This window comes from Phyllostomus hastatus, unplaced genomic scaffold (assembly GCF_019186645.2).
Source record: "Phyllostomus hastatus isolate PE091 unplaced genomic scaffold, TTU_PhHast_1.1 phas_scaffold_216, whole genome shotgun sequence".
Classification (NCBI taxonomy): Eukaryota; Metazoa; Chordata; class Mammalia; order Chiroptera; family Phyllostomidae; genus Phyllostomus; species Phyllostomus hastatus.
Genome location: NW_025334018.1, coordinates 995,564 through 1,018,894, shown reverse-complemented (window position 1 = coordinate 1,018,894; position 23,331 = coordinate 995,564). Strand labels below are relative to the sequence as shown.

At 40.0% G+C, this 23,331-nt stretch overlaps 1 protein-coding gene across 7 annotated transcripts in view; it reads left to right on the top strand.

Moving 5' to 3' along the window:
* BCL9 (BCL9 transcription coactivator) overlaps window positions 1-23,331 on the top strand; it is a 90,951-nt gene that overhangs the window by 47,827 nt on the left and 19,793 nt on the right. For 3 of the 7 annotated variants that reach the window (XM_045816500.1, XM_045816499.1, XM_045816493.1), the window contains exons 1-2: window positions 17,985-18,432; window positions 22,262-22,395. The exons of 1 other annotated variant lie outside the window; for it this stretch is intronic. The gene's annotated coding sequence lies outside the window, so the exon portion shown is untranslated. Of the gene's footprint in view, window positions 1-17,984; window positions 18,433-22,261; window positions 22,396-23,331 lie in introns of those variants that run through there. 3 more of the 7 variants (XM_045816496.1, XM_045816495.1, XM_045816497.1) reach the window with 2 other exon arrangements.

Below are 23,331 nucleotides of genomic sequence, written 5' to 3'. Positions count from 1 at the left end.
ACTCCGTGTCAAGAATTAGAACAAAAAAATAAAGAAAAAATTGAATCATGCATGAACCCAGCATCTAGGGCACTATTCACAGTTTGATACATTTCCTTCAGTCTTTTCTGTATACATATGTATGTTTGTTTCTAACTGTATAAATTATCTATCTATCTGTACATATATGTTTGCAAAATTAGGATGTACACATATTGTATCCTGCTTTTTTCAGCATTTTTGTATCAGTGTTTTTTGCACATAACAAAATATACTTTGCAAAAGATTTATGGCTACATTACATTTCACTGCATGCATGTACCAGGGTATATTAACCATTCCCATTCTGCTGGATGTCTAGATTTTGCTTTTTATAAATTTTTGTCTGAGTTTTGCATTGCCTTTTATAAATAATCCCTAGAAAGGGAGTTATTAGGACAATTAAGGAAAAGGGTATGCACTTTAAAAAAATATTTTATTTATTTTTAGAGAGGTGGGGGAGGGAGAAAGAGAGGCAGAGAAACATCAGTCAGTTGCCTCTCATAGGTGCCCGGACTGGGTACTGAACCTGTAACTCAGGCATATGCTCTCACCAGGATTTGAACTAGCACCTTTAGTTTCATGGGACAACACCCAACTAACTGAGCCACACTGAACAGGTCAAGAGTGTATACTTTTAATTTTTTTAAAGAAGTATTAGTACCTGATTATTTTAATATTGACAGCCTGTGTGTAACTTTTTAAAAGCCTCTTGATATATAAAGACAAATTGATTTCCAGAAATGTAGCTCTAGGACAGGGCATATTGTAACACATGGGCCAAATCTGTTTTGTGGCCTGTTTTTGTATAGCCCAGGAGTTAAAAATTGTTTTTATATGTTTAAATGGTTGGGAAAAAATCAAGAATATTTTATGAAATGTTAAAATTACATGGAATTCACACTTTAGTTTCTATAAATAATGTAGATTTGGCAGCTCTCACCCTATAATGCAGAGCTGAGTAGTTGCAATAGAGACTATATGGCTTGAAGACTCCAAAATATTTACTGTCTGCCCTTCACAGAAAGTTTGCTGACCCCTGCTTTAGTATGTAATCTTACAAGTCATATGTGTGTTCATTTGACCACACACTCAACATTGGGATTCTCTTATTCTTTGTTAATTTGAACAAGTCAACAAATATTTACCAATTGTTTACCATGTGCCAAGGCCTCATAAAAAATTTACAATTTACTTCTTATTATTTTGATCACTAGTTAGAAGGAATGTTTCTGTAAGTTCAAGTGATTTTTTTCCTATTAATTTTTTTTGTGTGTGAAATGTTACATTTCAACTCAGGTATTTATGTTTTTCATATTGCTTTGCATAAACTCCTTATGTATAAAGAATATAAACTTCTTTCAGTTATATGTGTTGAGAAGATTTGTTGGAAATATTTTGTTTCCATTAGATTGCTGGCCTTTTAGTTTTATAACTGTTTTTACAGAATTTTAGATTGTTATGTAGTCAAATCTCTTGAACTATTTATTTTTATCTTTTGGTTTTAATCTAAGAATATGTGTCCCTGTCCCCAAGGTCAGATAAATATTCATCTATATTTTCTTCTAAAGTTAAAAAATGATTTTTATATTTGTCTTTAATCTCTGTGTAATTTTTTTTACATGATGTGAGATGAGGATCTTAAGTTTTGTCCAAACAGTAAAACAATAATTCCAACATTCTTTTTTAAAAATTTTTGTTCAACTACAGTTTTCTGCCTTTTCCCCCACCCCTCCCCACCACCCCAGTCCTCCCCACCTCCCTCTCCCATTTCTACCCCCCCTTGTTATCGTCTATATGTCCTTTATAATTGTTCCTGTAAACCTTTCACCCTTTCCCTCCATTATCCCCTCCCACCTCCCCTCTGATCACTGTCAGCCTGTTCTCAATTTCAATGTCTTTGGCTATGCTTTGCTTGCTTGTTCATTTTGTTGATTAGGTTCCTGTTAATGGTGAGATCATATGGGATTTTTCTTTCACCACCTGGCTTATTTCACTTAGCATAATGCTCTCCAGTTCCATTCATGTTGTAGCAAAGGGTAGGAGCTCCTTTTTTCCTGTTGCATAGAATTCCATCTTGTAAATGTACCATAGTTTTTTTATCCATTCATTTACTGATGGGCACATAAGTTGCTTCAGCACTTGGCTATTGTAAATTGTGCTGCTATGAACATTGGGGTGCATAGGTTCTTTTGTATTGGTGTTTCAGGGTTCCTAGGATATAATCCTGGCACTGGAATTGCCGGGTCAAAAGGCAGTTCCATTTTTAGTTTTCTGAGGAAAGTCCATACTATTTTCCACAGTGGTTTCACACAGTCTGTATTCCCACCAACAGTGTACTAGTGTTCCCTTTTCCTCACAGCTTTGCCAGGACTTGTTTGTTGATTTGTTTATGATGGCCATTCTGATTTGTGTGAAGCGGCATTTCATTGTGGTTTTAATTTGTATCTCTATGATGGCTAGTGATGCTCAGCATCTTTTCATATCTCTGGACCCTCTGTATGTCCTCCCTGGAGAAGTGTCTGCTCAAGTCCTTTGCCCATTTTTTAATTGGGTTGCTTGTCTTCTTAGAGTGGAGTCATGTGATTTTTTATATACTTTGGAGATCAAATCCTTGTTTGAGGTATCATTGGCAGATATGTTTTCCCATATACTTCATTCTCTTTTCATTTTAATGCTGTTTTCTTTAGCTGTGCAGAAGCTTTTTATTTTGATGAGATCCCATTCATTTATTCTTTCCATTATGTCCCTTGCTGTAGGGGACATATCAGTGAAAATATTGCTGCGTGGAATATCTGAGATTTCCTGCCCATATTTCCTGTAGGACTTCTATGGTGTCAAGGCTTACATTTAAATCTTTTATCCACCTTGAATCTATTTTTGTGTGTGGTGTAGGTTGGTGCTCGTGCTTCATTTTTTTGGATGTAGCTGTCCAGCTCTCCCAGCACCATTTGTTGAAGAGGCTATCTTTGCTCCACTTTATGCTCCTGTCCCCTTTGTTGAATATTAATTGACCATAGAGACTTGGGTTTATTTCTGGGCTCTCTAGTCTCTTCCATTGGTCCATGTGTCTGTTCTTATGCCAGTACCGGGCTGTTTTGATTACAGTGGACTTGTAATACATTTTGATATCAGTGATCCCTCCTCCTTTGCTCTTCTTTCTCAAAATTGCTGCAGCTATTTGGGGACGTTTATGGTTCCATATAACCAACATTACTTCTTGACTAACCCTTTCATGCTCTACTTCTCTGCGACATCACCTTTACTAAATTCTTTATGTGTCCTGGGATACGTTTCTGACCAACATTTCAGTTCTCTTAAATGGCGCTTGTGTGTACAATTCTGTTTGTGTCTCACTGTTGAGTCTTTGTGGATATCCACTGGGTTGTTCCTGATTAGGTGTGTATGGTATACAGATTCTGGCTGGATTTTTGAATTGATATGTTTTTATTCCTCCAGTGTATTACTCCTTTGTAATTGGCAATTTCAGTAGCATCATCCCTTCTCATGGTCAATTTGACAAGAATGCAGTACAAGATTATCTCCTAAAAGCACACAAATAGTAAGGAAACAAAATATAAAGGGTGAGGGCCAGGCCTCACATATATGTGAGCTGTGAACCGTGCTCTTTCATAACAACTCCTGGTTTCAGAGGCTTTAGCATTTGTAATTTAGGAGGTTAGAGGATTTCTAGCCAAAATAGTATCAAGTGGTGTAAAAAGAGCAAATCTCTGGAAGGAGTTCCCAGAAGAGTTGTTACATGATGCACAGCCCTAACCTTCTGTTAACTGCTCACCCCAACCTGACCTTGGTTCACTGTGGAGTTATTTACCAGGTGTGAAAATTGGCTTTTATCACAGAGGAGGGGAGTTATTAACTATCAGATCTGCTCTTTAGGGGAGCGGAAACTGTGGTAGGATTTGTAAGAGATTTGCTATGCATGCAACGTGTAATTAGAGATGTGTTCCTTTAAAACGGATTTTCAATTTTTGTCATTGTAGGAGTGCTATATTTTGTCTTCATTTTTCTGTCTGACAGCCTTCTTTCCTGTGTAGGTTCTACACCTAAGATCTGAGTATTTTATATGGAACCATTCTGCCAAAAGAGGAAATTCAGGGGTGTGAAAGAGTACAGCATAGGGGGATGTGGGGGACTGACTGACTGTAGTTTGAATCTGATATTAGTCATACGTTGATACTAAGAATAAAGGGTAAATGATTAAGTAATTTTCATGTTGATTAACTTCTGTTCAGTCTAGGCCTCAGATTGATGGAGGTGTTAGTGTCTAATGAGGGTATTCTTCAAAATCAAGAGTTTAGAATTACCTGTTTTTAGAGACTATATAGAGAGCCTCAAAGTTAGTGTCTGGTTAACCACATCTGCTTTTTTTAAAAAGACACCTTGTTTACTAATGTGGCAAAGTAGGTGACTGACTTTATTACTCTTTAGCATTTCTAGCATACTTTGTTCTCACTGAATGCCTTAAACTTATTTATGTATGTATATTGGATGATCTCTGCAGCACTCCAATGAGATGAATGGGTGATAAATTTTATTATCACCTGCTTTTCCAGTGAAGGAACAGGAGCTCCTGAGAAGAGAATGGATTTGCCTGGGTTTGCAGCTCTGAGCTGCCATCATCACTTTGTTAGGGGATCCTCAAACATATGGTGATAAAGACAACCGCTCACAGCCTTCCTCTGCTCTCTCCTCCCAATCCTGATGTGCCACCTGTGCCTCATCCTGTGTCCCACAAACCACAATGAGCACTCCCTCAAAATAAAAATCATCACTATTCTTGGCCTCTGACTCCGAGTGCATTTTACATCCAAACACATCCCCTGCCTCACAATGGTGCCTTACTCCCAGGAGTCATCTTGACTCAGTCCCTCCTCCCACTTCAATTGCCCAGTGAGCCATGTAGATCCTGTCCTCCAAATGTCTTTACATTTGTCCCTTCCCTCCACTTCCCCCTGCCATTACCATAATTCAGGCCCTCATGATTACCTGGACTACTGTAATAGCCCTTACCTAGGTATCCACACCTCCCACCTTAAACTCTGCTGTCCCGTTCATCTTAAGCAGGGCTTTGATAAATACCACTCTTCGTCTGGGGTCATTCTTAGGAACTCCCACTGCATTTCGAATCAAGTGCAAATTCTTACCCTGAGCTCAAAACGCACCTTGCTTTTCAGCCTTCTCTCCTTCTATAAGTCTGAAACCAACTTTGTTGCGCATTAAGAATACCTGGGGAACTTAGTAATCAGATGAGGTCCCTCAGGTCTGCTTAGCGGGTCTGCTTCGGGGCCCAGAACTTAGGAAGTTAAAACGCTGCCCCGACCTCTGGCTCCCCTAGGCGCTCCCGCAGCTGCACACTGTACCCACGCACCGTCCCAGCGCGGTTCTTACCAAGCCATACACTTTCAGCCCCTATGCCTGACAATGCTGTTCCTTGAGCCTCAAAACACTCCCCTCCCCGCCGCATCTCCACCTGCTGAAATTTACTCATGCTTTAAGGCCCAGTCTGTATATCTCCTCCTTCATAAAGCCCTTTCCAATTGTTCCAAAGGGATAGGATGCAAATTCCTGAGCAATAAATACAAGGTCCTTTCACACAGCACAGCCCCTCTTTACAATTCCAGTCTTATCTCCTGCCTGATTCCTCCACTACTCCTAAGCTCCCACTGAAATGCAGTCCCAGAACAGGCCCTTTACACACACCTCTGCCAGGAATGTGGTGCCCCTCCCCCTCCTCCCTCCCTTCCCCCATTTCCCTCTCCCTCCCTCCCTCTCCCTCTCTCTCCTTCCCTCTCTCTTACCTCTCCTTCTCCCTCTCTAACTTTTCCTACTAGGCTCAGCTCATATGTCACTTCCTCCGCGCCACATTCATCATAACCCACAGTCTTTCTAGACTCTTCCCCTCCCCCCACCGGCACTAAGTCACTCCCTCAGGGCTTCTTTGGCCCTTTATACCTAATGGAGAACTCAAGGGCTGTAGTTTACTTCGTGGTTTACCTGTTTAACTTAATCCTAGGCAGTGAATTTGACTAAGGTTGTGTTCTGAGGACCTGGCACAGACTCCACAGTCAGTCCTAAAATGCACGCATGAAGGAGTCCCTTTCCTCCCCAGCCATCCTGCCCCCAGAACGATCTTTGCTCTTTGCAGTTTTCTCGAAGCATTTCTCTTTTCCCGTATGTTTCTGCACTTTTTAAAAATTTCTCCTACTAGATTTCAAGTACCCTAGACGGTTGAGACCTGGGAGGTTTTCGGTCTCCATCCCCAGGGCTGCTTCCTCACCCTTGGCAGGAGCTCGATAAATGTTTGTTTAATTCAATTGCGGGGTGTTGCACTCAGCTAGCTGCTAAACAACTCCCTTTAAGGGGTTAACTGATGCCACTCGGAGTTCTGCTTTTGGGTTATTTGCATTTTAATGGCAACCTTAAAAACCCGAAGGAAACGTGCTGTAAAGCTAGGATTGTGGGATTGTAGGGAGGCTCATTTTGTGTGGTGCTGGATGGGAACTGGAGAAAGTTGTTCTTCCAGCCTAGGAGCCCTTCAACGTTTTTGTAACAAGGACTCCCTTCTGATGAAGCCTAAGTAAGGACAGAATAATAATTTTAAACCCACAAAATAAAATAAATGGTGTTACAAAAATAGGATCAAAATATTAAAAGCATCCAATTTATGACAGTAATGTATGTGCTTTTTTTAGAGCATTAATAAAAAGCCGATCTAATAACTACTATAATTTTGTTGTAGTGATGAGTATAAGCAATATTTGGGATATCTGCCACAACTGTAAGGTGATATGAAAATATCTGTGATACTATTGGTGAAAAAGTCATGGGCTGCTCAAACTGAAATCTAGTGCCTTCATTCATAACTGAAGAAAAGTATAAATTTCTGTTAGAAGTTGGTGAAATAACGGTATATTTTTTCCTCCATCCAAATTCTAACCTTAGACTCCATCATGGACCTGGGATTAAGAGACCCTATTTAGCTGCCATTCTGCTTCTCCACATGATGTAGGTGGTGGGTGGTCTGGAAGCCAATGTTGCTAGACCCTGGGCTCCGTTTTAATACTTCACTGCTTCCTTCTTGAGCCCCCAGATTCTTATCCTTTTTACCCTTTATTTTCACAACCAAAAAGAGTAGTCTAAATTTGCTTCGTTTACAACAGAAATGAAAACAATTGTTAGGCCTTGGGGGAGGGAGGGGATCTTTGGTCCCTAGCCTGGGAGGGGCCCCTCCCCCAAGATTCTAAACTGGATGGGAGTGGGATCTAGAGGAAGAGCGACCGCCTCGTTCTGAGATGGAAAAGTAGCTGCAGAGTTTACCTGAGTTTCTGCTGACTCTAAATTCAGAAGTCAATATTGGGGCCAAAGAGCCTGATTTGAGGGGTGGTGCAGCATAATACCTGTCCTTCTTGGTGGCTAGTGACTAAGTGAAATATCATTGCTCTTGAAACACCGCACTCCTTAATGCTGATGATATTTCTAATTTGGGTGAAAGTGTTTGTGCAGTTCTCTTTTTAGCCTCAAAATACAGGGAACAGATTCAGTCCATCCCAGTTATCCTTGGGTATTTTAGTCACTTAGAGGCAATTTTTCCCCAGATAGATTTACCCTACTGTTTACCATGCTGTAGGGCACATACCTCTACTCTCAGCGCCTGTATGCTTAGTGTATGCAAGTAAACTTTAGTATTAGTGGGACTTACTGCTACCAGCGTGAACACCACATTAATTTGCCCAGGCAAAATAACAGAGGAAGTTTTGCCCTTGATATCTTCCTTTTCTCTTGCGTGCTTTTTCCTTTTGTGAGTTCATTTATTTTTATTGCTTCAGCTGTCACCTCTGCACCTCCAGCCTACCCTTTCACCTAGCAGGACATCTCCACTTTAGTGTAAATTGTCATTCTAAACCTTAACTCTCTTCCTTAGCAAACCAGCTTCACCTTTCTAAAAAAAAAATAGCTTTATTGATATATAATTATATACTATAAATTCACCCATTTTGAGTGTATGATTCATTGATTTTTTTGTTAAATTTACATTTCTTGTGCAACCATCACCAAAATCCAGTTTTAGAACATTTGCTTCACCTGGAAAAGATCATTCATACTCATTTGCTATCTATTCCCATTCCCCATACCCACTAATCAATCTGCTTTCTGCCTCTACAGATTTGCTTTCCCTGGACATTTCATGTAAATGAAATTATACAACATATAGTTTTTTGTATCTGGGTTCTTTCACTTAGCATAGCAATTTTGAGGTGCATCCATGTTATAGCATGTATCAGTACTTCATTCCTTTTTACTACTGAAGATATTCCATTGTATGCATGTACCACATTTTATTTATCCATTCATCAGTTGATGGACATTTGGATTTTTTCTACATTTTGGCTATTAGGAATAATGCTGCTATTAATGTTCACATATAAGTCTGTATGAACATATGATTTTATTTCACTTAGAAATGGAATTGCTGGGTCATGTGGTAAACTTATGTTCAACTTTTTAAGAAATTACTAAACTGTTTTTGAAAGTGGCTTCACCATTTTACATTTTTACCAGCAATGTATGAATGTTAATTTCTGCCCAATGTCACACTTGCTATTTTCTGTCTTCTTTTAAATTTTATATTTGTTTCAGATACACACTCTAATGGTTAGACAATTATTTAGTTTAGGAAGTGATCCTCCTGATAAGTCTCGTACTCACTGGTCACCATACATAGTTATTACAATATTATTGACTATATTCCTATGCTGTACTTTACATCTTGTCTGTCTTTTTTATTATAGTCATTCCTAGCTGGTATTTAGTGCTATCTCACTGTGGACCAGTGCCATTTTTGAATCACTCCCATTTCTGATTACAATGCCCCCTTTCCACCAATTTTATGGCTAGAAAGCAAACATAAGCTATTTTTCCTTAAAGTGAATGGCTGTAGCCTTCCTCAGTAGCCAGATTTGCCACCTCTTTGATCCCCCTTAGCTCCCCATCTGGGCCTGCATTATCTCACACCTAAAAGTCTGCTGTCCTCCAGCTACTTCCCCTGCTGCTTGCAGTTCTTTCTTTAAATCTTCCTTCCTATACCTGTAGATGAACTGTCAGAGTAATAAGGTAAAAAGGGTATGCATGGATGTGAAATCAGGGGATCTGTGCTCTACTCCAGGAATCACACTCATTGTCATGACCTTGAATTAGTTCCATAATCTATTGGAGCCTAACCTCCTTCATTGAGTTACTTAACCTCTCTGAGCCAGTTTCCTCATGCGCAAGGTAAGAATAATAATAAAGCCTATTTTATAGAGTTGTTATAAGCTGACCATACAATCCATGTAAAGTCCTTAGCACAGTGTTAGGTATATAGGGAAAAAAATCAGTGTTTTAATGATTATCATGGCTATTATTGTTATTCATTATGTGGAGGTATCTTCCAAACATGTCACATGGTTATCATAAGGATCAGATGTGGCTTTGAATATGAAATGCTTTGAAGACTACCATGCAAATTGCAGTGGTATTATTTTTATAGTTTTTCCCCTGCTCAAAGAGAGAGAGAGAGCAGGATAGCAGCAAGAACATAGTCGTTGCCACCAGCCTAGCATTCAAACCTGGGCTGTGCTATTTGACAGTTGTGAAGCTTAGTCAAGTCATTAAACTTCATTTTGGTTTTCTCATCTGCAAAATGGATATAATTATGAATCACAGGATGATACTGTAAAGAAAGTGCCTGTTTCATAAGTGGTATTCAACAAATTGTGGCTTTTTTTGTTTGTTTAAACTCAGTGTATCCTTCTGTGTGCTTATATTCTGTGTAACAAATTACTACCTTCTTTAATCAACTGTATTCCCTATTGTATGCCAACACCCACACTGATGAGAGGCTGTTCTGTGGGGCTGTGAGAGCTTTCCCCTCAGACTGACTTGGGTTTTAATCTAAACTCCCATTTAGCTGCATGACTCTAGAACAGTCACTTACTCCTTGAAACATCTGGCCCCTCAACTGTAAAATGGGAATAACAGTTTACACCTCATGGGTTATTATGTGTATTAAATGAGATAATATCTCATTAAGGTAGTACTTAGAATAGAGCTTGGCACATGCATACAATAGATAATAAAATGGCAGCTATCATTATGACTGTCTATAACCACCCTTACTATTACTATTTTCTGTCCACACATGGACAGAAAGGCTGTTCTTTCATTCTCTGGCTTGACTCTTGGTCTCTCCCTCTTGAGCCATCTTCCACTTCTGGAACTGCTCCAATCTGTTCTTCTGATTCTCCAAATTATTGCTTGCTACTCCAGTCTCTACTAACTGCCTTTTTTTTTTTTTTAATTCTGGAAATTCAGAGTTTGTGTCACATCTATCATGTCTATAATACAGTTTAGGAATTAATTGTTATTAAACTTTTTCTCCCTCAACTGGCCTGTAAGATTCCTGACAAGGGCTATTTCTTTAGCTTCTAATAAAATTCTCACTATACTTAATTCATCACTAGACACATTCTAGGTGCTTATTAATTTTTGATTGATAAACAATAACTAAGAGAGTAAATGTCATTATGAAAATTTAAAGTCATTAATATAAATCAGGACTGATCTGGAGCAAAATTATTCTGAAACACAGCACAGAGTGGATAAAAGAGTGGTGGATAAAGAGTCCCAAAATCAAGGTCAGCACTGTTTGTTAACTGACAAAAATGACCTTTTCTTTTTTCTTTTCCTCATCCTTTCTTGCCATCTCTCTTCAAAATCATCCCTTCCTTCAATCCCAGAGGACATATTGCCCTCAGAAAGTCCTCTGAGTGTTTATTTCCAGCTTTAATTTCTGGGAAAGGTTCTCCAGGCTTCAGAATTAGCCTTTTCTTTCTTCCCCACAAGAGACCCTCAGTACAGTTAGGAGTTTAAGGAGGATAGGAATCTGGCCAGATAAATTATTAAAATAAAAGAGGGCTAACCCTTTACTGTGTCACCCTTCACAAGGGCTTGGGAAATTTACATCTTAAATCCAGAGGTATGAATTTGTAATAGCAGAACTTAAAGAAGCATGTTAGGAGACTGGAAGAGATACCAGTGAGTGAGATTTGGTGTGAAAATAAGTGAAGTATTGAGGAAATGATCTTTTTAGTGCTCCTAAAATCCTTCCTAAGGCAATTCCATTATAGATAATTCAGAGATACCACATGTAATAATAATAATAATAATAATAATAATCATCATCATCATCATCAACATTTATTGGGCACTTACTATGTACCAGGCACTATTCCTACATGCAGTCACTCATTTATTCCTCATGCTACCTTTTAAGAAAAAATTATCCTTTCTCCACTTAATGGAAGAAAAAACTGAACCCTAGAGAGGTTAAGTAATTTTTCTAAGGTCACACAGCCCTCTTATGGCAGCGCTGGGATTCAAAGCCAGACAGTCTGATTGACAGTCTTTCCACCCAGATAAGACTGTTGTTGGATCATGAGCCTTCCCTTGTAAGCATTCTGGAAAGGTTGAAGAGGCCAACTTCATGAGAAAAACCATCATAATCATCATCACCATCATCATAGCTGATGAGATGTGGTACTACTGTGTGCAGACATACCTCAAGACAAAGAGGCATCTGACCATACTGAGTGTCTTCTGAATCAACCTGATACTTGGCCCCTTCAGGTTGCCTCAAATACCACCACTTCCATGAAGCAGTTTGTGCTTACCTGACCCAACCCCTAAATGATAGATCTCCTTTAATTGCCATTTTGCTCTCTGCCTCTCTTCTACCACTTATTCATTACTTTCTATCTAATAGTGTTGTTGTTTATATAACCACATTGTCACACAGGTGAGCCTTTGTACATTGCTGAGTCCTTTGTCTGGCTGACTCTGAGATCTTACTGCATTCCCAACTCTCCTATCTGAATCTGACAGATACCTCTCCTCTCTGTGTCCAAACACATGGTATTTATCCATATCATAGATAGCACTTACTATAATTATAAGTCTATTATAAATGTTTATTTGGTAGCATTCCTAACTAGATAGATCCTACATCCCAATAGCAGGGAACATGTCTTATGTTTATTTGAATCTTCAGTACTTTTCACAATACCTGACACAAATAAGGCACTTACTAAAATCTTTTTTTTAATGAATGACCACATCTTCCATGTAGGTGGGATTACAGTTTGAGGACAAAATTGAATATCTGACTTGTGTTTCGTACTTCCCAAAATGTTCCACACATAGTAGGTGCTCAATAAATATAGCAATGACTAAATGGCTGCAGAACACAAAGAGGTATAAGGTCCTGCTCTCAAGATATATAAGACTAGGAACTATGATAAAAGGTAGATGATATTAAAAGTTTTCATATGTTCTAAAATTAGTAGATATAAACATTTACTAAATGTGAAAGAAAAATAACTTTTTTTCTTTTGTTTGAAGCTATTTGTCTAGTAAAAGACAGTTCACTATTCAAACCCAGGTCCAGGTGACTCTCTAAAGTCAATATTTTTTCTGTTATAACACACTTTTGCAATCTTAGGGTAGACAGGCTCTAGTTGGGCCCAGAAGAACCAGTAGGGCTAAAGTAATTACAGATGAATTGGCACTGCATGAACTATAATATATATATATATATATTTTATATATATTTAATATATATTAATTTATATACATATAAATAAAAGCAGGTCTTTAAGGAAGATCTGTCTGTAAAGAGCATGGAGAATTAACTGAGGAGGGGAGAGTCTGGAGACAGGAATGTCTATTTGGAGGCTATTACTCCAAATAGCCTCAATGGGAACAGTCTCAACTTGGGAGCAGAAAATAAGAAATTGATTTAAAGGATAAATTTGTGGACACTGTTGACTGAGAAGATACATAGCCAGATGGAGATTTTGAGTTAGGATTACTCCAAAGTTTTGGGCCTAAGTGAAAGACAATGAATTTAGAGGTAAGTCTTAATTTTGAAAGATGCTGAGTTTGTTTTTTGATGTGTTAGGTTGATTTCTAGGTTGGTAAGCTGAGTAGATAGAAATGCAGTAATTAAGCTCGAGAGAGGCCTGAGCTTGACCTGTGATGAGTAAAGTTTGTGAGAGACAGCGTAGAGAGAATTGAAGAGAGAAAGGATAAAAGAACCAAGGACTTTAAGGAAATAAGAATTATGAGACAAAAGGAAGGATTTAAATGAATAAAGATGACAGACCTCTAGGTATCTTATCTGAAGAAAATGAAATCATTATCTCAAAGAGATATCTGCACTTTCTTGTCCATTGCAACATTATTTACAATAGCCAAGGCAGGCAAACAACATAAGTGTCCATCAACAGTTGAGTGGATAAAGAAAATGTGGGGTATATATGGTTGAATATTATTCACCATAAAAAATAAAAGGAAATCCTGACACTTGCAATAACATGGATGAAACTTAAGGGCATTATACTAAGTGAAATAAGTCAGACAGAGAAAGATAAATACTGTGTGATCTCATGTACATCTGAAATAAATATATATAAAATAGATATGGTCTGTTCAGAGGTATCCCCCCAAGTAATATGAAATATTTCAGACATTTACTGAAGAAAATACAAGGTACTAGAAACATAGTACATAGGACAATGACACCTCAGTCCCCTTCAAAGTAGGCATTTTGAGAACTTGCACAGTTCTCTCAATCACCATCAAACTACCTCACCATATTCTTCTGAATGTCATTGGCAGCTTGAAATCTCTTCCATTTCTAAGTTGATTTTAGTTTTGGGAAAAGCCAGAAGTTACAAGGCACCAAATCTGGGCTGTAGTGGGTGGGGCTGAGTCACCTGGGTGATTTGGTGTTTCACCAAAAAACTCTGCATGAGATGTGATGCATGAGTGGGTATGTTATTGTGATGAAGCTGCCAATCACCAGTTGCCCATAGCTATAGTCTTCTGAATCATTCAAATAGTTTCCACGGAGGAATATTCAAATTTAACACAAAATTTGATGCAGATTTTGTCATTGCTCTACTTCCTCAGTCATTTTGAATGCAATGGCCACAAAGTACACATGCTCACTCAATGGCATCTACCACCTCCACAGATTAGTACAGTGAAGTTGTCATTGTTCACGCATGCACATTCCAGTCCACTTTCCTTGGCTGCCCAGTTACATCGATATTGAGCAAACAGTTCTCAATATATTAACAATGGCTGGATGTTTTCTGGACAGACCTTGTATACATATCAAACTCATAAGAAATGGAGAACATATTGGTGGTTACCAGAGGGAGAAGGTACAGTGCGGGGGTAAATGGGTGAAGGTTTCCAAAAGGCATAAAGTTCTAGTTATAAGATACATAGGTACAGGGATGTAAAGTATAGGTTGGTAATTATAGTCAATGATACTGTATTATATATTTGAAAGTTGCTAAGGGAGTAGATCTTTTAAAGTTTTTATCACACAAAAAATAATATCTATATGAGATGATGGATGTTAATTAAACAATATGGTAATCATTTCACAACACATACACATCATGTTATATACCTTAAATTTATACAATATTATATATCAATTATATATCAATAAAATTGGTGGGAGGAAGAAGACCATCAGAATATCATTATCTTGGAATTCAAACTATAAGAGATTCAGAAAGAAAAGGATATTCATTGGATGGATTTGGCAATTAGGTTTGGCCACGTTGAAGAGGGAATTTTGGTAGAATGGTTGAATTGCAGTGCAAGGAATGTAGGTTACCCCTTGGATAAACTGGGAATAAAAAGGAAGGGGGGAAAGAGAGCATTGGTATAAGAAAGATTTTACTGAACATACTGAAGCAAAGCATAAGTTAATGCAAGAGATACAGCTGAACAAAATCCTTCAGAGGTGGGATGAGATGACAAGTTTAGTCTTCCAATGTAGAAGTAGTGGATAAAATTTGGAGTAAATGCTGTAGGAAATGATATAGGAGGCAATGAAAATACATAGAAAGGTTGCCAAGTAAAAATACTACAGTTCAGTTGAAGTTTCATTGCTTACATTTTGATTGATGTCCAATTTTCTTGGTTCATGGGTTTTTTTCTAAGTAATGTCTGGAGGCCCAGGAGTGAAAAACAAAGAAATGTGCACAGCATTAGGAATTTCCATTGCTGGAAAGATGGGTTGTCTGGGATTCCAAAAAGGCAATGCGGCCAGTGAGAGCAAACTGGATGCAAAACAGGGAGGTGAGGTCAAAGCTGTGATGGTTGGGCAGCAGTTTCAGAGAAACTGGGGAGAGGTGTAAATTTATCAAGAGCTAAGGGAACAAAAGCATTTCAAAAGTGGAGTTTACAGGTTAAAAAAAAAGAATGGAAGCAAACTTAAACAACAGATGCTGTGAATAGTTGAAGAACTAAGAAGCCAATCCTATATCATCCATGCTTACACCACAGTGAGTGCTTATCATTAGAAGAAGCAAATTTCAGAAAGAAAAAAATAAACAAACAAAAACAAACCCAGGTCTCTTTAGTGTCAAAATCCTTCCTTTTTAAAACAGTTTCACCATTTGGATTAAAAAGTGACTTATCTTAGAATTTCTAGAGTAGCAGAAACAGTTTGAAACTTTTATTTATAGGGCTCTTTAAAAAATTATTTTCCATTCTCCATTAGTACTTACGTGTAGACAGTGCTTGATCCCTATACAGCAAAATAGAATTTTTTTCTCAAGTGAGATGGAAATGTATGGACGATGGAAAATTCAGATTTTAAAAGTTTAGTAAAATAAATATTTGATAGAATATATCATTTTAAAACACATTTTTATCCCAGGTGCAATGCAGCTAGATTACTATTACTGCGGCAATCTTAATAATTAAATTGCATGACTTTTAGCATCCTTAAATGCTTGACATTATTGCCATTTTACTCTAGTTTTGCGTTTAATATTCATTATATTTTTCTTCTGTCTCATTAAATAATTTTGAACTTTGACACATACAGTAGAGAGAGGGTGTAATGCCTAATAAAATGGTTAAGATGTTTTGCATGTGTATTATTGTTATAATGAGCTGGGTTTTTTTTTAGCTTCCTGAGTAAAGGTGGTCTGGTCTGGAATGCCCCAGCCCAGACCTTATTTTGGTAGTGATTTTTTTTTTGTATAGATACAGTCTACGAAATCCCTTATTTCCACCTACAGTAGCAATCTCAAGTGTTTCTTGGGTTTAGTTGTCTTTTCATTTGCCCATGAACCTTTTTCTTCTTGCCTTCTTTTACAGAGGTTTTTACCTATATTACATCAAATGTTTTACTGGCAAAAATTGTCTCAAAAAAGCATTTTATTTTAATTATATCCCATTTGGAATCCTTCAACTGATCTTAGATTTATATTGTTTTACCTACTATTGTCTTTTTTTTCTACATTTATATCCTCAGTCATAATGGAAGGCAGAGAAAATATATTGCTGTGAAAAAGTTTTTCATAGGATCTAAGCTGGGGAAGCATGGTATATATACTTACATGACCAGTCAAGAGTTTTAAATGGTTTCCAAAGCTTTTTACCACTCAGGGCTCTCCTGTACCATCCTTTACAGCCAGCACCATTTTTTAAAAGGTTGCCCCAAGAAAGACTTCCTATTGTAGACAGAGAAGCTGATACAGAAATAAGTAGCCTGGTTAAAACCATGGGCGATAGAAACAAAAACAGAAGAAAATTTATCTACTTCTCTTGGCCATGTTGCCTCCATTTATCTTTGGGGAGAATACGTAGTACTTTATAACATAGATAGGCTTAACTTAGGTGCTTCAGAAAAGCTGTGGGGCCAGTGCACATAGCTGCAGAAACATCTTAACATCTAGACTCTACAAACAGAGGTGTAACTACAGTGTGTTCTGGGGAGGGCTGTGGAACAGACAGGTCTGTAATAACCACTGATCAGGGTAGCAACAAGGGCCATAAAGATAAAACAGAAGTAGCTGGACTCAGTTTTATCCAGCAACATGCGCTCACCATGATGCTGTCATTTTTTCCTGCTGAGAAAAAGTTCTAATAGTTTACTTTCTCACTTCACGGAGGACAGTGCCAGGATGCCCCGGCTTTGCGCTCCCTAAAGCAGAGGTATTTCGAAGAATCTGGGGAGTGTACTGCTATTAAAAACCGGTAGTGCAGCGATTGAGGATATTTGGACAGAAGGTCTCCTATGAGCACTAGGTAGTGATGCATGAGCGAGGCTGGGCTGGAACGGATATGGAACGAGAGACCCCGATGCAGCTCCTGCAGGACCCTTGAGAGAATCTGCTTTGAAGAGGGTGGAAGGGAGTGCAACCGCGAGAGGGGCCTGCTCCCCTGGGAGGGGAGAAAGCCAGCCAAAGCAAAGGCAGTGCAGAGATTGAGGGGTGAAAACAGGGGACAACAGAGGGGATGGGGATGCATCCTGGAGACGTGAAGAAGTAACCTTGAAGACTGAGGATTAGGCCGGGACCAGGGAAGGCACGCAAGTGTGAGGGAAAGACTCCTTCCTTTCAGCAGCTCCCAAATCGTTTCTGTCAAAGGTGGCCAGATTCCACGCTGCCCTTTCCCCCTCCGCACCTTTTCCAGTCCCCTTGGGCTGCTCACTAGTGCTGCGGAAGGCGTTGGGGGGACTGTCTGGGTGAGTGTGTGCCTAGGAAGAAGAGATCCTCCCTGGCCCACCCCGCCGGCCCTTGGGGAGGTTCAGTTGCGCAAAAGGACTCTGCCGCTTTAAGGTGGGGAGTAGGCGTCTCTTCTGGCCTGATGGCTAATTGGGGAGGGAATCCGATGGGAGTGTCCACGCAAAGCAGGAGGTAGTACCGGCGGTGGGCGGTCCCTTAGTAAAATATTGGGAGGGAGAGGCGGGGGTCTAGAAGGCGGGGCTATTTGGGTAGGCGGGGCGAGGGCGGTACCTCTCCGGGAAGGCAGGGGAGTGGGAGGAGGAAGCGGCCGGGTTGGTACCAACGCGCGAGTTCTGGGAGGGGGTCAACTGACATTCCCTCGGATGGGGGTGGGCCCTTCCCGGCGGCCCGGCCGGGCGCTGTGGCGGATAAGGGCAGTCTCCTTCCTTTGCCTTACGGGGCGTCGAGGCCGGGGGGAGGGGGCCCTACTGTGCCTGCGTCTGAGGCGGGTCTGGCAGTACAGTTCTTGGCGCGGTGCGGCTAGGAGGAGGGCAGAAGGGAGAGGGAAGGGGCGGTACCGGGAGAGGATAGCCGGAAAGGGGGAGGTGCCGGCGGACAATGGAGCCTATGTGTGTCTGCGGGAGTGGGACGGAGCCGCCGCCGCCGTCGCCGCCGCCACCGGGGGGAGACGCTGCGCTGCTGCTGCAGCGGCTGGCCCTGGCCCCGGCCCCGGCCCCCTGGGGCTGAGAGCCGCCTGGGACCGAAGCCCCTCCCCTACTCCGAGACTCTCCCCTCCCCCACTCCTGCCTTGGGGGTAAGTGGCACCTCAGGGGGAAGGGGGAGGGGAAGGACCGGAGCCTGGGCGGTAGGGGTGGGTTGGGGGAAACGGGTCCGCGCCCGCGTGTTTTGAGCCGGTTTGGCGGCAGGGGCAGCCACGGTCGCTGAAAGCCGTGGAACTGGGAGGCGGGGACGGGGAAAAGGAGGGGGTAGAGGTTGCGGATTTAGTGAGTTGAGTCTGGAGAAACCTGTGGGGGTATGTGAGGGATGTTCTCTAACCTGAGCGATGGGGGCAAACTGAGGCACCTCGATTTTTTTAGGTTATGTCTCAAGCAGTGCTTGGAGAAGCTAAATGAGATGGGACGGTCCTAGAGTCCTGGAATGAAGGGGCATTTGAGGGGCGAAATGGAGAGCTAAAAATGGGAATTCGGGTTGAGTTTGGTGGGGTCTGTAAGTCCCCGAAAATGGATAGAGAGGTAAAGGGGACTTTGCAGGCCAGTGACTTGTTGGAGGGTGGGGGAAAGTGAAAGCCAAAAAGACTCGATGAATAGTAAAAGGACTCAAGCAGGTGAGGTAGTGATGGTCACCAAGTCATTATGGGGGTAGTGGACACACCAGTGATTTCCATAGTGGATCCCCAGTCAGTGACCTTTGAAAGTTGCAAACACTATTAAGATGTCACTAGTTAGTGTTGGGTGAGCCTAGTGAAATGGAGATCCCCCAAGGGAAACAGCAGCAGGTTATGATGTTCAGAGGGAAGAGCCAGAGGCCTGTAATAGTGTTTCTGGGGGTCTTATGTGAAGGCGCCTAAGCCTTCAGGACCTGAAATCTGTCCTCCAAGGGCCGTGGTCTGTGTTGGAGAGGAGTGGCTTAGAGCCTAAATTGCAGCCTACTGCCAGTGTTTTAGTGGGAAAATGCTTGAGTGGCTATGTGAAGAGTTACCTTTTGATCAGAGGCACATGGTGGAGTATTTGCTAACGTTTTATATATTCAAAAATTAAATATTCATTCTTGAGCCAGAGATTTGAACTCGTAGATTGTTCACAAAGCAATGAATCAGATTTGGCAGGTGGGAGGGATAACTGGTGAAGTATTTGAGAGATTGGGTAGGGGGGAAAGGATATTGGTGGGTAAGACTGATGTGTGAGTTAAGAACCTTTGATTCTTTAGGGAGATCATGTAAGTAATAGTCCTGTTGACTTTTTTTGCCTGGGAGCTAGTAATTTGGGAAGTTTTAGCAAAGAAATTAATGTTAGTGTGACTAATGTTATGGTCCTGAGTACAAATTTAAGAAGAGACCTCTTTCAGCCCTGGCTGATGTGGCTCAGTGGATTGAGTGCTGGCCTGCGAACTGGAAGGTAGCAGGTTCAATTACCAGCCAGGAGGGCACATACCTGGGTTGCCTGCCAGGTCCCCAGTGTGGGGTGTATGAGTGGCAACCCTATTGGTGTGTCTGTTGCACATCGATGTTTCTCTCTCATTCTTTCTCTCCCTTCCTCTCTAAAAATAAATAAAATCTTTAAAAGAAATAAAGATCTCTTAAGAGTGACAAGGGCTTAAGCTGTGGCGTAAGAATGCTTTGAGGACTGAGGATACTATTAATTGGTCGTTTTGACAAGAAGAGAAAATGTAATGCAAAATTGAAACAGGGGTGACATTGCATAGTTTTAGGACCTAGGGTCTAATGATATTAAACCATTAGAATATTACTTTGTAATAACAGTTTTGGATGTAAGATAATAGTTTCATAAGATAGAGTAGATAGATAAGAAGGTGATTGACTAAAAGATGAAGGAACAATTTCCATACTGTTCTTTTTATATAAGGCAAGTTGTATGTAATTTGGCTTTTGAGCTAGGTAGGGATTCCTCACCTGGGTTCTTAGATGACTAGCATAAGTGAAAAAAAAAGTACTTATGCACATTGGAATTTATTTTAAGGGATATTTTCCCTCTGGCCTTCGGAAGTGTCTGCTCCTCTGAATCAAAAGAAAATGCTCTCTGGCTTGTAGGAGAAGAAAGTACAGAGGTTTCATAAGCATTATAATCAACCAAGTATTTGATCATGATGACTTGGTATAGTGGTTAGAGATACCAGGAAGTTCTCCCATTAGCTTCGGTGTCACTTTGAACAAATCTTAATTATTCTCCAGTTTTCTTTTCCCACTTAAGATGTGGTGATACCTCTGCCCAGATGACTTGTAACTTATTGCAGTGCTTAGCAAGTTAATGCCTATCTGCAAAGTTCTTTGAACACTTCTGAGAATGAGAGATTATTACATAGCACAACCTTTTTCTCACTTCTAAAAACCTGCCTCAGGAACATACCAAATTCAGCATTTGTAGCAATTATTAGCACAATCGATTAAGGGACAAAAAGGAGTAGTTTATACATCTGTCTTGTTCTGTTGTCTGGGTTTTGGTTTTTTATTAGTTTCGAGAGGTGATGTTTGTTCCCCATTTAGTGGCAAGACAGAAATAGTGACAACAATTTTAAGAATGTACAATTCTTGGTCCCTATTGCAAAGGTCCCTGTGGAAGAGTGGGAATATACATGCTGTGAGTGCTAACCTGAGATTGATACCAATTCTAAATTTGTGTGACCTTGGACATGTTACTTGGTCTCTTGGTGGCTTAATTTTCTTCAAATATGAAATAATACTGGTGGAATGATTTACTTGTCTGTCTGCCTTGATGACTATGATATCAGGATCTAGAAATTTTATTTGCAGTAGACCAGGGATTCTTAACCATCTATGTCCATGTACCTCTTCAGCAATCTAATGAATCATTAGGACCCCTTCTGATAATTATGTCTTTTTAAATGCATAAAATAGAATTACAGATGAAATGTTAAATAGGTGTGACACAGTCATTTATATGCTTCTTTATAACAGTAAATAGCAAAAAGTAGCAGCAAGTCTAATGATACTATAATTTTGAAGTAGTCATGAGTGTAAATACTATGTGGCCATATGTGCAACAACTGTAATGTGATGTGAAAGTGTCTTTGTGGTTTCTTTTGTGTCATAGTCACAGGATCGCTAATACTACGAACACCAGTTGTCACCTATGTTCACATTTAAAGGCAGTGCTAAGTTTTACTTAGAGGTTGGTGACTATGAAGATGAAAGTTTTCCTCAGCAAGTTCACAGCTCCCCTCCACCTGCAAGTCTCTTCACAGATCCCTTGAAGTAGTAGATCCCAGGTGAAAAATTCCTGTCTAGATCAACTGATTTTTGAAAGTTAAGTTATCTTATGGCCACTTGCATTTTATGCTTTTTAATATTTTCTCAGCATCTCCTCCATGCTAAAAGAAAGGGCATAGAAAAGATATGAAATAAAAGGCCACTTTGCAACCAGTGGTGACTGGTTTTGGTTGTGGAGAAAGTCAAAAACAACAAGAATGAGGCTTTTGTATCTGGTGGATTTTGCTGTTTCTAAACTTCCCAAGTCTTGATTGGGATGGATTTGGGCTGTAGTGCTCCAGTTTGCATTTTGAATTTTAGTGGTTTGCCTTCCTTTCCTATTTTTGACCTAGACCAGGGGTGTCAAACTCATTTTCACAGGGGGCCACATCAGCCTCACAGTTGCCTTCAAAGGGCCGAATGTAATTTCAACTCCTTAATAGTTAAGGAGTAGTTACATTTATACAGTCCTAAAATTATTGCCTTTGAAGGATGTGGCCCCCGGTGAAAATGAATTTGACACCCCTGACCTAGACCTTCCTAATCATTCCAAATATTGTTTTGTTCTCAGTGCTTTGGGGAATTGGTGTGTGGTGTTTTTTTGTTTTATGGTTTTGTGTTTTTTTTGCAATTGTTGTGAATTGGAGTATGAAATTTTCCATTCTTCTCATCCCTGTAGGACTAAATGTGGGACTAACTGGTGTTACTCCACTTTGACCTAAAACTTCCCATCTGTGTGGGAGGTGGAGATCATTCCTGGAAAAGTTCCTTTGTCCCAATGTAGAAGAGATAGCAAATTGGACCTCTCGAAAGGTAAAGAGCCTAATGATAAGCCTATTACTTCTGGGATTTAGTCTGAGTGTGTTGTATTTTTTGTGTATTTTTCTGTAGAGTCTCTTGTAAGTTAAAACTGCATGTGTTTATTATTATAGCAGTTCCCAAGGCAGAGGTCATCTGAAATGCCAGGCAGAACTGTCAGTGCAGTTACCTTATACTTTTCTGTGACCAGGGCCTTGTGCAATAATGCACCTCATAGGAAAAGGCAGGTGGTGAGGAGCTAAACAGGTATGTGTCAAGTCATAATTGGTTGGTGTGACTGTGAGGCAATGTAGCAATGTGCAAGCCCCAGGTCATTATTCTACATGGATCCACCTGCATTTAGGTCAGCCTGACTTATCTAGCTGCGTTTATTGAGTTTCTGTTGGGGGTTGTGAGGTGCTGAGATGATGAACTTTTTCCCCAGGGGCTCCCTGCCTGCACATCAGAGGGATACATTTTATCAGTGTTATAATAGTGTTGTGTATACAAGACTGTGGGGCCATGGAGAACATTCTTGGGGGTAGCTGGGACTCAAAGAGAATTTTATTTTAAAAAAAGCATTTGTGCTGAAATTTTACTTTGAGGAGCTATTACTCTAAATGATGGTAGTTGAAATTCATTTTTGAATGCTTACATTTTGTCAGTGCTTTAGCTTGATACACATTTTTATATGCTTGCTTAAAGTTTGTTAGCTTTAAGGATGGTAGATATACACTTTTACCCTGTGAATATGAGAACAAAGTAGTGTTTTGTTTGTACCAACGTTTTCTGTACATGCCAATTATATAGTTGTTTTTTTTTTCCACCACATGTTGGGGAAAGATTGGTTCTTTCTATTGTGTACTTTTTCTGAGAGCAAGCCTTTTAGTATTTGGCATGTCAGAAGGTAAGAATGAGCGAGGAATGAAATCCTGAGGCCTTTTAGTTCCA